The 12,106-nt window shown below is 36.1% G+C and overlaps 1 protein-coding gene across 3 annotated transcripts in view; it reads right to left on the reverse strand.

The window, feature by feature from the left end:
* Positions 1-12,106, reverse strand: part of Bx (LIM domain-containing protein Beadex) — a 66,622-nt gene that overhangs the window by 20,581 nt on the left and 33,935 nt on the right. The window contains exon 1 of one of the 3 annotated variants that reach the window (XM_074110012.1): positions 6,799-6,838. The exons of the other annotated variants lie outside the window; for them this stretch is intronic. The gene's annotated coding sequence lies outside the window, so the exon portion shown is untranslated. Of the gene's footprint in view, positions 1-6,798; positions 6,839-12,106 lie in introns of those variants that run through there. 3 annotated transcript variants of the gene reach the window in all.

The raw sequence follows: 12,106 nt of genomic DNA on the forward strand, positions 1-12,106 counted from the left end.
AAGCATGTTCATGGATCAATTTATGACGATATCTCTATTTCTATGGTACATGTAAAAGGGTATTCCTTAGGAGAATTATCTGTAGATCTATGTTTTTGTTTTGAATGTACGTGATCAACATTCAAGTAAAAACATAATTAACGAAGCATCCAAAATCATGCGAGTTAGTACGAAGGAAATAATCCGACAAGATTCATTAGCAGCACAGAAGCAAACAATAATCAGTTGTAGGACAAAGCTTATTATTTCCAAGTAGAATATCAATTTGCAAGATGAGAGCAAGACTTAATTAGTAAACGGCCCGCGCGGCGAGGGGCAAAGTGAATTAAGTCAACTCAGGGCCTATTACGTGAAGTGAGTTATAAAATAAACCCGCGCAACTTCATACATTACCAGCCGATAACCAGACGAGACTTCCGAGACACAAACCAGTCCCTTTTAGTGAAATTGAAAACTTTTTCTGTAACTCATAACGCGACCGCGGCCACGACACCGCTCCTTTTAAATCAATTGACTTTTATAATTAACTTACGCCGTTATTGGAGTGCACGAGCGTGGATCAATTAAAATTCAATCGAGATGTAAATCTACAGTTATTGCAGCGAGCTCTGTAACAAGTTTAGTTGTAAGGGTAAGTAATTGCTTGACTAATAAGCGCTTTCTTAGACTCGGAGGCTGAATGAATAACCAAATTTAATTACGCTGTTTGCGTTTATTTTCTTTTAAATTTACTTAAGATTAATCTATTCATTATTTTATACATTTTTTTTTCAAGATTGAACACTGGTATTGTGTGTGATACAAACTACCTAATATAAAGTAGTATTGAAACCTAATAAAACGTCAATGCTTAAACTTTAGGCCCTAAAGGATATCTAGTAATAATCTAAAAGTTCGTTGCCGACTCCATTAACCTCCTGGCGCCAAAGTCAAATTTTTGATTTATGAACATCAAACTTTATGTTACTTATGATAGGGTTTAATGTTCAAATTACAATAAGTCCTTCATAAAGGACTCTGGGCGTCAGGAGGTAGAATACAACTGAAGTAGCCTAGCTAGGGTGGTCCCGCAATCGTGTGTCAATTCTGACATTCTGCAGTCCCCCGAACTAATGCAATGAGCTCCTACCGGGGTGCGCCACTCACCTAATTCTTATAAAATATTTATTAGATTAGACAAAAGCTATCGAAGCTATGATTTATTTATATGCTCTTATTGGATTGCTATCCTTACATACGATGGGACATTTATGGAGGTGCTCTAGACGTATACCGGTAGATTTACAAGTTACTGGCTGAAAATACACGAGGATGATATCTGGAAGCTTTTCTGTATTCAAAAATTTAGTATGACGGACTCTGAATCTAAACAGGTGCGTACTTATTTAATTTATTTATTTTATTTTTATGATATTATTTTATAAAGTTATTAATTTGCTCCAAACTGGGATCAGCTTCCATGCACTGATATTTAAAACTCCATCTACTAAATGTACCGAAAAATCAATATGAAACATCTCAAAGCTGTCACTAGTTGAAAATAGAATTCAATTTCATAGTGTAGTGCAGAGCCAGACGGCGGGGCTTTGGCTTCGACCGATACATACCGAAATAACCTAATCAAATGTGACCCATTAGTAAAATATTTGTGGCGAGTCATTCAATTATACATTCATTCATTTGCGGCCCATCGAGTGGCGTCCATTACATTTAATTATCATTTATTAAATTAGACGGCCTCTTTGCTGATTACTCCAGCACTCTTCCAGAGTACCTTCGACACTGGGGGAAACAGGATTGGATGACGCATTTTTTCATTTTGTTTACCATCTGATCTGCCCCTTAGCGTCCTTGCAATAACACAGAAGCGATGTGTGTGTTTTGTATTGAGTACAATGACTTAATGTTGTTAGAATAAAACCATTAACAAACGCCGTGTTTGCATAACGATCTTATTGTAAAATCTTAATGAATGAACTCAGCGGACTATCGAACCACTTCCCGTCTGGCACGATAACACCTTTGCCTTGAGATTCGAGTAAAAACATGAACTTTAGATTCTCAATGGATCAATGGAAGTGAAAATTTGAATAAAGAATTTGACTTTTGCCTTTTGTTTTTTAAGTAAGAAACTGTTCATCTTTCGTTTTTGTTTAAATAAAGCGCTCTTTTTAACGGTTTATATTGCCTGTGTAAAACTGAAATGAGAACGGTTGAAGCTTGGTTGAAGAATCATAGTTTATTTTCGAGATTGCCTACGTGCAGTGGTCAAAAAAAAAGTGTACCTAATATTATTTTTCAATTCTCATACAAAGGTGGTCGGCGTGCGGCGGCAAATTGGTTGTATTGTCAATTTGGGCAGTGCGTGCCGGGGCGCAGATGAAATGTTTATTTTCAATTTCCGCCATTTTCCTGCCGCGTCCGCCGCAGGATTAGGCGACGAAACAACTACACTATCACTGATAGTTTTCGCAATCCCGAAAAAGTTTAGTCGGTTTATTTTTTAAAAGACGTTTTTACTTTGCATGAGTACAAACACGAAACTAATAATAATAATAACTTAAATGTTATAAGGGCTCAAAACACGACTGCGCGCATGACTAAAGAGCCATATTATTTATTTTCCCAGCTCAGTGTACGATCGAAGAACAATAAAGATAGAAATGGTGGTCAAAAAAGTTTAAATTTCAGCGGTAAAAGTATCGTAATCTACTAAACTCGTTGACAGTGCGAGGTGAAAACTGGCGGCATCAACTGTGGGAAAAAAATAGACAAGATAAGGTTTCTATTCCTTTTTAATTAACCGACTTCAAAAAAGGAGTAGTTTCTATGTTCCAATGTTTGTATTTTTTTTATGTATGGTCACCGATTACTCAGTATCGATTTTCAAAATTCTTTTTTATTCGAAAGGGTACTCTTCTGAGGTGGTCCCATTGTCACCAAGTCAAGATCTGATGATGGGATTCTAGGTAAATTGAGGACAAACCTCAAATTTTATAGGTACACCTATGGTGATTTTGGCATTTTTAGCATTAAGGTAAGCATTTTCATTCAGAAAGTATCATTTGGTAAACTGGACCTGATGAAGAAGACCGTAAATTACTAATGGAACTCGTCAAAGCTAAGTAATGCTCGCTCGTTTATAAACTATCATGATTAATATACCTAGATAAGCGACCAAGAAGGAGCTTTAAGTTAATGATTCTTTCGAACTGATCTGATGCTGAAGCCGGAAGGTAGGCAACGGTATTCTGTTATAAAACAACGTAACTAAGCCGTGTTTGGGCTTAATGGAGTCGTTGTGAGATGTACTTGGCTACAAATCACTAAAAAGTAAGAAATAAAGAAAAAAATAACAAAAAAGTAAAACCGATTCCAAAAAAATAAAAAAAATACGAAATATGCAATCGACTACAAAACCCTTGAAAATATTTTTCTAGGTACCTACTAGCTCGAAGTCGGTGACTCAGCACGACCCAGCAGGATGGATTGAAACCCATAGTATGTAGATGAGGTAGACGACTATTGTTCCATTCCTGCTGGCTCGTTCTGAGGCACCGACTTCGAGCTAGTAGGTACCTAGAAAAATTTTCAAGGGGTTTGTAGTCGGCTCCATTTTTCGTTATTTATTGATTTTTTTGGAGTCGGTCTTTTTTGTTAATTTTTTTATTAGTAGCTGTGTGCACGAAGTTGAAGATAAATTATCGTGCGCTTTGTGCTTGCTTTAAACACGAAATACATATAATTTGTAATTGATCTGATATAGACACGGAGGATAATCATTACAATTAACGAACGAATAAATCTGCCAACTCGGTTCGTAGGCGGGCGACGCGAACCTACGCCATATATTTTAAACTTTGATTGGTACTTTAAATAATAAATGGATACATTTGTTCAAATTATTCTACTAATATTATAAATTAGTTACAACTGTTAAGATGAAAGGTATACTGATAGTTGAAATCCCGGGGAAGGGCATAAGATAGTTTTTATCCTTGAGAATTGCGTAGTTCCCGCGGGATAGAGATAAACGAATTTATCGCGGATAAAGCCATGGACAACAAGTAGGTATATAATAAAGTTTTCTGTTTCGACGTAAATTGTGTCGTTTCGACAAGCTTTTATTTAGCTTGCAATGTTTGTATGTTTGTAGGATTTTGGAAAAATCTAGTAGTTATCGAATCAACTCAAATTATTCATATGTATGTACGTGTGTAACTACAAACAATTAAATATCAACTTAAATATCATGGGACACTTGACACCAATTCGGATGTCCCAATTTTTGACAACATTATAATAAATCGAAAACCATTTGGAGAAATAGGCTTTGTGAAGCGTTTTCAGAAATCAGATTCCAAAAATGTGATAAACTAAATTAAATAAACAAAATTTAAGTAATGACCCTCATTCGACCCCTGCAGTGTCTCGTCACAAAGGCAGTTACAAAGCAGGTCTACACTCTTAAGCAAATTGACAGTTTGAAATGTCCTGCTTATAATAGCAAAGAGTGACAAACACAGAACTTTAATCACATGACGCGCACCCGGCTTTAAACAGTAGTCATTTATCGTAAAGTCCGAAATGTATACGAGTATTTCCAATGTATTTGTACAAATTAAATTACTACGTTACAAGTAAATACAAATAAATTTACATATCAGAGTTTAATAAAAAATATCTATTTATTATCACACCATTAAACAAACATAGGAATAATCGAAGCTAAAAGAAGAGAAAAAATTAAACTATTTGCCATGGTTTATTTAGGACCCTAAGCCGCGCTTGAATTATTGTCAAATTGTAATGTTATGTACGACCTGAATTTTTCTAGGCAATGGAGCAAGGCTGTCTCACTGTGACGTCATCCAGCGTATTTCGTAAAAAAAATATAAAAAATTAAATACTCATCCAAATTCAAAATCAATGAAAATTGGTATCTTAAAATATCCTATTCTTTCCAAAAATAAAATAAAAACTATAGGTCATTTTTTTTGGTGTATCCCAATTGACCTAGTCCCAAACTAAGCAAAGCTTGTACTATGGACACTAGGCAACGGATAAACATACTTATATAGATAAATACATACTTAAACACATAGATATTAAATATCCAAGACCAGAGAACAAACATTCGTATTATTCATACAAATGTCTGCCCGGAACCTCAAGTTGCGAATTAAAATTGCTGAATTAAATTTTGACTGGTTATTCATATTTCATATTCATCGATTAAATATCATCGTGCATGTAGGTGCAATATGTCGCAAATTTGACCCAAATGCTTTAAGCTAAGTGTGAAAGAATAACAAACGTACCTACAGACAGACTATGTCATTAATTTTCGCTTCACTAATATTTGATATTCGCGACTTCTTTTAAAATTTTAAATGGTGTTAATTCCTTGCAAAATATTTCCAATCGCTTACTTATTTTAGGTTAATGACTCCAAGGCATTTATTTCATTTGCTCCAAGGCATTTAATTCCTGAACAAAAACAGCCAAAAATTATCGTACGCGCTTTTAGCTACCAATGGATACCAGCTTTGCATGCTCCGAGCGGTGCGAATTGGCGTAGCCACTTAATTGCGAGTAATCGGTAACTGACGAGCGTGGTGCACGTTTTCAATTTAAATCCGCGACCTCTGCCGGCTTTCTACGGCATTACGAATTTCCAACGGTCGTTTACAGAATTCAAACCCGGAACGCTGGCGTGCTCAATCATGGCCAGTAAATCCTGCTCAAAAATTAAGAAAAAAACGGATGAAAAAAGTTTAGTCACGACTGCCAGTAGCACTGTAAAACAAAAAAGTGCGCCAATTTCGCATTGAACAATTGGTATGAAGTAACTGACGGTAGAGTGTTTGCTTAAATGCCAGCAAATAATAATATTAGTACCAAATATATAATCAGGTGAGCCTTACATTTATTTAATTTGATAAAAATAATAGCCTCGTAAGTTTACACGAACAGTAGGTACATACGTAGTACTTCTTATTTGCATTAGGTAGGTAGAAACATATATCACTGACACGTTAGTCACGAATATACGTAACATGAGAACTAAGCTAAAGTAGCATTTCTCTCCAAAAAAGTAGGTAGATGACTACTACAAGTTTACAATGTTTTTATTATGATGTAGGTAAGTTCCTAATTTTAAATGAATTGTGTACTCGCCCAGTAAAAATATAATCTGTATTAAAAAAAATTAGAAGCGCTCCACTTATCGCTTTTAGTTTTACGACACAGTAATTAACAGTGTTTCCTGTTTTCTTGAGAGTAAAAGGGTTATTGTTAGTGTTCGTTGGCGGCAGGAAATTCAAATATTAACACTCTTTACTATCTCCTGTTAGCTTAGTACTTGAGTTACTTTGATGAGGCCGCGGATCCTTTGTGTTACAAGGGTTTATATAAGTTTAAAGTGAGTATCAAAATTTTACCTTTCATTGCGCATTCAAGAAGAAGACACAATATTTAATGATCATTGAAACATGCACAAGCATCAAACTCATAAACTCAAAAAGATTTTTTAAACCGTTACAAAGCAGTCCTTGTTAAAAGAAGGCCTTTGCTCAGCAGTGGGACAGAAAGGCTAACCCCCTTATTCATAAACGACAATCAAACCTATTTTAGTTAAAATGCCGCTAAAATTCGTTTGTCCTTATCTGTCACTTCGACATTTGTATTTGTTAGAAAGGGACAAAGCATTTGTTAGTTAACATAGGCTTGTTAAGTTTTATGAATAAGGGGGTAACAATATAACAATAATAGAATAAGATAACATTTGTTACATACCGGTTTAAGAGAAGATTTACACAGTTATATTTGCATGCTGATTTACCTGAAAACAAAATAAAATCACATTGTTGTCATCCATTCTGCATAATGTGGGACACATACGATTGCTTTAGCCTTTAACTCTCGAGAACTTCAGAATGTTCCTATGTAAACACATAGGAAAATGGTTTGAATGGTACAAATTACGTCCTAATATTTGCGCAATACACTGTCATCAATGGCTTCGACAGAGTGGAAATGCCCCCGTCGTTGTACGATTGTTTAGTGTCTAATAAGCGTTTATTAATACTGTACCTATTTATACGAAATTACGTATGAAGTTACATTGAAACACGATTAGAACACACGATTTGCTAGTGCATAATTCTAAGTTTGAAGAAAATTTTAATTACATTTACGAGTATGTTGGGACTTTCGACTATAGTGTTTATGATAAATGTCTTATGCTCTACATATAGTCGTAAAGTATAGGAAGTTTGTATCGATGATGAAAGATTGAGATGAAGAAGTTTCGTCATCATTTTTGTAATAAAATCCTAGTAAATAGCATGGGACAGTTGACACCAACTGTCCTAGTCCCAAACTAAGCAAAGCTTGTACTATGGGTACTAGGCAACAGATAAACATACTTATATAGATACGAGTAAATACATACTTTCATATAAAACATCCAATAAATACATACACATAAAAAATACAAGACCCGAGAACAAACATTCCTATTATTCATACAAATATTTGCCGCGGCCGGGAATCGAACCCGGGGCCTCAAGCTTCGTAGTCAGGTTATCTAACCACTTTGCTATCCGGGCGTTATGAACAGGTCACTACGTAACCAGAATCAGAAATGATGAGATACGTAGAAGAACGAGGGCCACCGACATAATATCCAAGCGAATTAGCTCGTTGAAGTGGCAATGGCTATCAGCAAGCGCAGCGTACTCGTATGACGTCTTTCAACGAGATGGACAGATGACCTCGTGAAAGCTGTGAGTTCACATGATAATGATCTCATAGAAAAATATCGAAATACACAACTTATTTAACTACGTAATATGAGACTCATTACAGTGCTTTCATTCTAGCATGGTGTGGGTGACACTTGATGCACGTTTCGTTTTACTCAGAAAAAGTTGCTGCGATCTAAATATATGGAAGTATATTTCAGTTGTAGCCTGAATATGACTGGCGTAAAATATTTGAACATAAAGATACGTAATAAATTTAAGCTACTTATCAGCTTTTTATAATCAATTAATTAAATTCAAAGCACAATTTGAACAAACGTTATATGCATGTACCGTAGCACTAGAGACACGTTTAGTGATGGAACCTAATGGATCTTGAGTTATATCAGTACTTATTAATTGGTAAGTAACAAATATTCTTGCAAACTCCGTTTAACCTTACTTAAGTGGCAAATAATATTTCATCCCAGAATTTCACTAATATTCTCATCAAAATTAGCGTAATAATCGGATTAATGATGACATTAATTATGATTAAGATTTTAAATTATTAGTTTTATCGACTCAACTTTCGACACTGACTCTCTAGTCTTGTGATATTGACAGCTGTCACCCGCACCATGCTACAATGAAAGTACTGTAACCGATAGTGTATTTTCCATCCTCGACATTGACGGAATCATCGATAGTATCGATGGAGCTATACTTTCAAGAATTGAATTGAATTGAAAGTACTATAGTCTATTCATAGTTGCTATCTCTCTTTAACTAAAAGGCATTTGAGTAAATTACGTTGAATGTCGCTTATCTGTCATTGAGTTATAGCGTCCCGGTTTTTGAGTAGGAGGGACCCATCTTTTTCTGTGTGTATTCTAATTCTAAAAAAGCGACTAAAGAAACTGATGTGAGAGTGGGCCAACGCTATCTATCGTGAATTATTTAGAAATTACGAACTCGAACTGTGCGATGTGGAAGGCAAAGGGAAAGAATATTGAATAACAACATATAATACATTGAATAACATTTAAATTAAAATTTTATAATTGCGATACACGTATACTTGTAGATTTGCTATTTGGTAGTGTTATACGTGTGTAACCGTATCCAATCAATGTAATTAAAATCCATAAGTATGACACCTACACGGAAATATGAGAAGAATGAACCAGTAATCGTGTACAGGAATACCAGTCGCGTACGGGCTTATTAACTCTCGATTAATTAAATTATTAGAAATCTCGACCGGGACTAATTAACGAAGTATTCCAACATTTCGGTCCGCGATAGGTTTAATTAAAATTGACAAAGCCGGGGCGCTCGCCAAATATCGCCTCTATTAATGAAATGATCACTCGAAACTAATTAAATTATGGAGGTAATGGTGCGTGCTCGTGATACCGCGGTGACAAACAGCCGACTTACTATCGCATGTTGGTCGCTCTGTCCCTTTCTGGCTTTACCTGTGGGATAGAGCCGCACTAACCAAGTGGATTGAAAGTTGAGCGGTTTACAGATATATGTTATAGTACATTGTTGTAGAGGCACGAAAGTAAGCAATAGATGAACGAGTTAGTTTGAAGGCCGACCCGACCTAGTCCCAAACTAAGCAAAGCTTGTACTATGGATACTAGGCAACGGATAAACATACTTATATAGATAAATACATATATAACATCCAAGACCCGAGAACAAACATTCATATTATTCATACAAATATCTGCCCCGGCCGGGAATCGAACCCGGAACCTCAAGCTTCGTAGTCAGGTTCTCTAACCACTAGGCCATCCGGTCATGTCGTGTTACATTGCTGTCGTGTTTTGCGAGCCATAAATGAGTCGGCTGTTAAATGTACAGCATGTATGTTATATAGGCAGTTTTGGGTACTGGATTTAGGTTATCTTTGGCCACATTTTCGAGCAGTGTCGTGAAAAATCTATTTTTAAACGGCTCCATACTAAATAAATAGGAATAGATAGAGTTCTAGGTAGAAACTACCACGAAAATATTAAGTCAGCATAATTGTTAAATAAGCTCTTACGAAAAAGTGACGTTTATGTGGAACTGTAGCACTTGCAACGTTTGTAGAACAGGGTCTGTAGTACGAAAATTTCATTCAAATAAAGATAAGGATGGATTATGCAAAAGTTCTTGCATACATCTGCAGACGCCTGCCAAATGAAAAAGTTTATTCCACACACAATACACATACAATTATTACTACAAAAACAACAAAAGTATAAAATATGATACAACAAAAAAACAAGCAAACATAATTATTATAATATTGTGTCTGAAAAAGGTCCCGCCTCAGCATAAATGCGGACTCCGGGGGTGGAGCCAGCGCTGGTCTTCCGGCGAGACCAACTTCGTTAAATATTTTTTTTATTTCAACCACGGAAATCGTAAGGCATGATAATCGGAAGAAATAATGCTTCGGATTATCACGTCGTACATTATTGCGCGTACATTATTGGTCCCTGCTAGTTCGGTACGGGGTGATAATGCAACATGATAATGAAGCGTGCATTAACAAGTCCTACATTAACTACACCCGGACTTTAGGCCAAAATGATGATGATGAAGAATTCGCTAGTGATAATTTTGCAGCGGAAGCAAAGCCACGTGCACAAGCTAGTTTTTTCAATTAAAAAAGCAAAATCAACTAAAAACATTCTTATATTCCTACTGACTAGGTACGTAGGTAATGAATAACATAAATAATTAGCATTCGCGTGTTTCTGGAATACGCCGTTAGTTTCTGCTTCACTAACGCTAAACTAAATTAAACAAACAAGCCATAACAGTTCTAAATAATGACCTATACTAATAACTGACGTCTGGTTAACGTCAATGGACGTGGACGTCGTTAGGCATTAGGATATGACCATAATTACTTCATTATTATGTTTTATGTAATGAAAGAATGATGTTGTGTGAAGCCGTGGTGGCCTAGTGGTTTGACCTATCGCCTCTCAAACAGAGGGTCGTGGGTTCAAACCCCGGCTCGCACCTCTGAGTTTTTCGAAATTCATGTGCGGAATTACATTTGAAATTTACCACGAGCTTTGCGGTGAAGGAAAACATCGTGAGGAAACCTGCACAAACCTGCGAAGAAATTCAATGGTGCGTGTGAAGTTCCCAATCTGCACTGGGCCCGCGTGGGAACTATGGCCCAAGCCCTCTTGTTCTGAGAGGAGGTCTGTGCCCAGCAGTGGAACGTATATAGGCTGGGATGATGTAATGTGCGAGGAGCGAATAAAATATTTCTATTCTATTCTATTATGCATTAACTCTAACGAATACACCAAAACGCACGGATGTATCTCTTGCTGTTACAGGGCTTGACTTTTAATTCCCACACCAGCCCACACCTGCTTGGGACTCTACAGAGGCGAGAATCAGTGAAAAATCTGGCACTAGTTAGTACTGAACTTAATTGACATGGAATTCATCCTAATTAAAAATATCTTCGTGTGGATTTCGACTAATCATTATGTTTACTATTATTGTAATTGCTCTCAAAGTCAAAGTCAAGATTATCTTTGTTCAATTAGGGCTATAATAACAAGCACTTACGCATTTATGTCAAAAAAATCTACCACCGGCAGATCTCATCTGTCTATTACCTATTCACGCTTAAACTTCCGAAGCGATTTAGCTGAAATTTGGTATGAAGATGGTTAAGAACCTTAGGAAGGACATGGGATAGTTTTTATCTCAGAAAATCACATAGTTCCCGCGGGATAGTGATCAACGAATTCTTGCCAGACGAAATCACGGGCAAAATTTAATGTACAATTAAATATTGGTTGACGTCTCTGAGTAAGGCCGTTACCGTAAACGTCATTAGGTATGCGTCTTACAAAGTATATGAAAGAGCGCACGAGTTAATTCATTAGGACAGCCTGTTTGAGGCTCGGCCGGTGTGTGCGAGGCGCAGCAACATTAAAATGAGTAATTATAATAAACTTGATATGTCCCGTAATTAACTAAGCCTGATGAAGAGTGCTTTGATGGGAGATGAGACACGCAGCGGCTTTTGCGCTTTTTAAAGTTAATTAATCCAGATTTCTTTACATAATTAAGTTTCAAACTTATTTGTAAAACAAAATGTGTTAACGACTCGTATTTCCATCTGGTGCACAGTTCACTACTATTCTTTAAAAATCCCTAATTTATTTTGATCTCTTTTTATTTTAATTGATAATTAGGTACTCATTCAAACATTTAGTTAGTACAGTAGAGGTGAAAGATATGTTTACACTTTAGTACCATGTCACTGTGCCTTCTAACGATTTCATACACAACTTCAAACACGAAGCGACAGCGGCAAAGTT

This window comes from Choristoneura fumiferana, chromosome 2 (genome assembly GCF_025370935.1).
Source record: "Choristoneura fumiferana chromosome 2, NRCan_CFum_1, whole genome shotgun sequence".
Lineage (NCBI taxonomy): Eukaryota > Metazoa > Arthropoda > Insecta > Lepidoptera > Tortricidae > Choristoneura > Choristoneura fumiferana.